This window comes from Pipistrellus kuhlii, unplaced genomic scaffold (assembly GCF_014108245.1).
Source record: "Pipistrellus kuhlii isolate mPipKuh1 unplaced genomic scaffold, mPipKuh1.p scaffold_m20_p_12, whole genome shotgun sequence".
NCBI classification, from domain to species: domain Eukaryota; kingdom Metazoa; phylum Chordata; class Mammalia; order Chiroptera; family Vespertilionidae; genus Pipistrellus; species Pipistrellus kuhlii.
In genome coordinates, this window is record NW_023425427.1 from 29266587 (window position 1) to 29271700 (window position 5114).

At 34.3% G+C, this 5114-nt stretch overlaps 1 long non-coding RNA gene across 1 annotated transcript; it reads left to right on the top strand.

Moving 5' to 3' along the window:
- Positions 1–309: 309 nt before the first annotated feature.
- Positions 310–5114, top strand: LOC118716777. Its single transcript, XR_004987246.1, has 3 exons — positions 310–400; positions 2178–2183; positions 5103–5114. It is a non-coding gene; the product is annotated as an uncharacterized LOC118716777 (long non-coding RNA).

The window sequence follows — 5114 nt, forward strand, 5'->3', positions numbered from 1 at the left end:
GCAGAAGAAATTGGATCAGGATGCCAGTTGGGGTTTTTCTCTGTCCTCCATCATTCGAGCTTTCACAGTAGGATGTTCAAATATGAGCCCCAGTCTGTAAGGTAAGAGTTGAAATTCAGCCTCACAATAATGAGAAATGAAATCAGGTTGAATCAATGAGTGTCACATTGTTATTAAATAGAAATTAAAACTTATAAAGGTGAATGAGTTCAGCAAATATTTAAGCTCCCATTAGGGTAGTTCTCAAATATCAAACAGAAGAATCACCTGAGAGGCTTCTTTAAAATGGTTCCAGAAGTGCTGAACATGATACAATATACAGATGAGGTATTATAGAATTGTACACCTGAAACCTATATAATTTTATTAACTGATGTTACCTCAGTAAATTCAAAAGAAAGTAAATTCATTCTAGGACTTGACCCTCAGAATTTCTAATTCATTTGGGTTAGGAATAAGACTCAGGAATTTATATTTTTAACTATCACACCCCCCCCCCCCCAATTTCAGTGATGCTAATACTAGTATGCTACAAAGTGTGCTCTAAGGAGCACCAATAGGAAAAAGGGACCAATATTTTGTGAGCAGTTACTATAAGTAGACTATAAGCTTCCTACCAACAGGAACTCTGCTTTTTTATTTACCACCAAAGCAGTCTCATGATTTAAATACCATGTATATGCTCACAACTCCAGATCTGTATCTTAAGCCCAGACAACTTCCAACTCCAGAGTCATATGCCCACTCAATATCTCCATTCAGATGTCTAGTCAACATCTGAAGCCTAGCATGTTGACACTGAACTTCTGATCATTTCCCAAACCTGCTCTACATTCAGTATTTCCATCTCAACTGATGGGAAACACATTCCTCCAATTGTTCAAATGAGAAACCTTGGGGTTGTTTTTGACTCCTTTCTTTCATAACCTTCATCCAAACTGTTAGATTTCCTATTACTCTTATCTTTAAACTCTACCCAGATTCTGTCACTTCCGCTTTTACCTCCCTGATTCAAAACCGTATCTAATCTCTCCTGTGTTATAGCCAATTGCCTCCTAAGTGATTTCCATGCTTTTACACAAACATCTAATCCTTTTATCATTCACATTGAATTTTATGGATTTTTATGATTGATTTATAAGTTATTTATTTTATATGCAGGTCTCTTATCAGATACATGATTTGCAAATATTTTCTCCCATTTTCTGAGTTGCCTTTTTGAATTTTGGATGGTACCTTTTAAAGCATAAATGTTTTAATTACAAGGAAATCTAATTTACCTATTTTCTTTTTTTGTTAGTTTGTGCTTTTGGTGTCATATTTTAAAAAGCATTGTATAATTTCAGTTCATGAAGATTACCCCTATGTTTTCTAATCAGAGGTTTATGCCTTTCACATAGGTTGATGATGCATTCTGAGTGGTGTAAGAAGGAGTCCAAACATCATTCTTTTGTATGTAGATATATAGTTGTCCTAGTACCAGTTGTTGAAAAGATGATTCTCTCTTGAATTGAGTTTTCTTGGTAACTGTTTTTGAAAAATTAATTGATTGACAATGTAAGGGTTAACTTCTGAAGTCTCAATTCTATTCCATTCTCCTGTCTACTAGTGTTCTCCTGCAAGTACCAGACTGTCTTGATTATTGTTACTTTGTAATGAGTTTTTAAATCAAGAAATGTGAGTCCTGCCCTAGCCAGTTTTGCTCAGTGGATAGAGCATTGGCCTGCAGACTGAAGAGTCCCAGGTTCAATTCCGGTCTAGAGAATGTACCTTGGTTAGAGGCACATCTCTAGTGGGAGTGTTCAGGAGGCAGCTGATAGATATTTCTCTCTCATCGATGTTTCTGGCTCTCTATCCAGCTTTCTTCCTCTGTAAAAAATCAATAACATATATTAAAAAAAAGAAAAAAGAAAAAAAGAAAAGAAATGTGACTCCTCCAACTGTTTGTCAAGATTGTTTTGGGTATTCAGGGTCTCTTGAATTCCATATAAATTTAGTATCAACTTTTTCATTTCTGAAAAATAAGGTCATTAAAATTTTGATAATGTTACATCAAACCTATGGATCAATTGGGGAATAATGCTAGCCTAACAATAATAAATTCTAATAACAATACTAACCCATGAATGTGAGATTTCTTTCCTTCTTTGTTTTTTTCTTTCAGCAATGTTTTGTAGTTTATTGTTCTCAAGTTTTTATTGTCCTTAACTAAATTTATTCCTGTGTATTGTATTATTTTTTTATGCTATTTTAAAATGAAATATTCATTTTTTATTATTTCTAGTGTATAGAAGAACAACGATTTTATATATTGATCTGTGACCTGTATTCATGCTGAATATATTTACCAGTTCTAATAGCTTTTTAAATGAGATTACTTAAATTTTTCTACATATAAGATCATGTCATCTGCAGATAGTGTTTACTGATTGTTTTCCGATTTGTAACATCTTATTTTTTTTTCTTGTCTAACTGCCCTAGTTAGAACTCCTAGTACAAGGTTAAAGAGTAGAGATGAGTGGACATTCTTATATTTTTCCTGATCTTAAAGGGAGAGCATCCAGCTTTTCACAATTAGAATGATGTTAATTGTTGGTTTTTATCATATTAAAGAAGTAACCATCTATTCCTAGTTTGTTGAGGGTTTTTAATAATAGAAGGGTATTGATTTTGTCAAATGTTTTTTCTGTATCTACGGCTTTCATTATGTCTATCATGAAAAATTGATGATAATATTCACTTCAGAATTTCTAAACCCTTTAAGGTCCAAAGGACCACTTTCATATGCCCATAATAACAATTTCTGACAGGATTTCAGGGTGATGGCTGACTCTCTGATTGTGTATACCATGTCTATAGTGACTCCCCCTGATTCTTGTCTCTTAGTTTATAAATACAGGTTGTTTCCCAAAGGTAAAGACATAAGAATAATATTATGAATGATAGGAGGGGGATATGGTCATCAACCTAATTAAAATGAAGGCAAGTAGTTTATTAGGATCTTACTCCAAGTGCAAACAAATAAAGCAAATTTCATTTTTATGCATACTCTGAGGACATAATCAACTTTATAGAGTGAAATGTAATATCTTCCCAATCTCATAACCATACATAATCCCCTAGCCAACAACAAACACAAGCCTACCTTTTTTTCACTGTGAAAGAAGATGAGAAATATAAGAATGTAAAGTAAAAGAACATAAATATATCTACAGGAAAGGATTAATTATGAATAAAGTCAATTCTTTAAAAAAAAAAAAAGTCTGGTTTAAACCTTCTCCATTCTCCGTCATCTATGCATGTTATTTTTCAAAAAATGAGATAATCATCTTTTAATTCCAAAAGTATGTTTTGTGAAATCTACAAATAATTGTTACCATGGAGTTCTCAGTATCCCATAGTAAACTAATATGTTCTTGGGGCTAATGCTATTTTGGCATTTAATGTGCTTGTTACTTCAATTGAGAAAGTTGGGAGGGGAAAAAACTGCCTCCATTCCCAGTTATTCCCTTTTAAACACATTGGTGTTCCTATTTATTTCACCAACGTGTGTTCAAAGCAAAGCTCATAGATGAGGAAAAAAATTAAGAAATGGTTTGTTTTTCAGAACCTTTATTGAGATGTATGCTATGCAAATCTGACTATGGTAAAAATAAAGTAGACATATAACTAAAAAGATGAGTAGTAACTTAAAAGAACTTTCCATTGTATAATTTGTTGTTGAACAGCTCAAGACAAAAACAGTTCAACAGAACATACTGTTATTAAATTGCCTCTAACACCTTTCATTTGAAGATTTTAAATCATGTTACAAATTTATCTATCCCACAAATAATCACAGGTGGGAGGATGAAAAAGAGAAAAATACATGCAGATCCTGGACATTTGCCTTTCTTCAAAAATATTATCATACTTGAAAGGATTGTTTTTAAGGTTAGATAAATTTAACGTGTATAAATCAGTACGAAACATGGCAAGTACTTAGTTAGTTCTTTTTCTATTCTAACAACCCACTGTTGAGTCTTCATGCCTAGTGTCCCAAATCCCTTTTAAAGGAAACAGCTTTGCCAGAGCATAAATACTTACCTCAGTGCCTGACTAGAGAGTTGGGAGTCTTTAGCTATATTCTAAAAAGACAGAGATATGCAGGAAAAGCAGACCACATTCCTGAGAATCATGTGAACAGCAGAGCCCTTCCGTTTACACACTACAGCAGAAATGAGAAGTATCTTACCAAGTCCATTTAGTTGATGCAGGTAATTTTCCCATCAGCTGGATCTTTCCTTGCTATGCTCAGTTGCCATCAAGTGGGCAGAGAAGAGAGAGATCCTGTCCAAATAGAGATCAAGAGATGTGACTCCTTGGTTCAGTACTTCCTGTGTGTCCCATTTTATTTGGAATAAAAGTAAAAACACTTACAATGGACTTCAAAACCCTGGAAGAAGTGACTTCTCACTGCCTGTCTGTCCTCATCTATTGCTATTCTCCTTCTTGCTCACTTTGTCCTCCACACGCTCTCCTGGCCTTTCCTGCAGAACATTTGGCACGTTTGCATACAGGCTTTATGTTGGCTGTTCACGATTTCCCCCCGCATCCACATAGCTCACTTCACATCTTCTTCACATCTTTGAGTCTTTGCTCAGATTTATCTTTGTTTCCTTCTCCATCAGGTCTATCTTGGCTGCCCTATTTAATATTGTAATGACCCTACCTCCCACCCATTCCTAGCATTTCTGAAATAATATTCTAACATTTATCACCATCTAAAATGCACATATATTTATCAATGTCAGGTTCCTGACTTCAACATTGTATTTTAGCTACACTAGATGTAACCATTGAGATAAATTGGGTGAATGATATCTGGGACCACTCTGAACTATATATGAAACCCTATAAATCTACAACTATTTATATAAAATTTTAAAAAGGAATGATGACTCAATGATGAGATATACCTACCAGATAGGTGTGTGTGTGTGTGTGTGTGTGTGTGTGTGTGTGTGTATGTATGTGTGTAAGATACACGGAGGGAGGGGTCTTAAGAGAGAAAGAGGGGGGGAGAGAGAAAGTATATTAAATAGAAAAATGATAAATGGAAGGTGGGCAGGTTT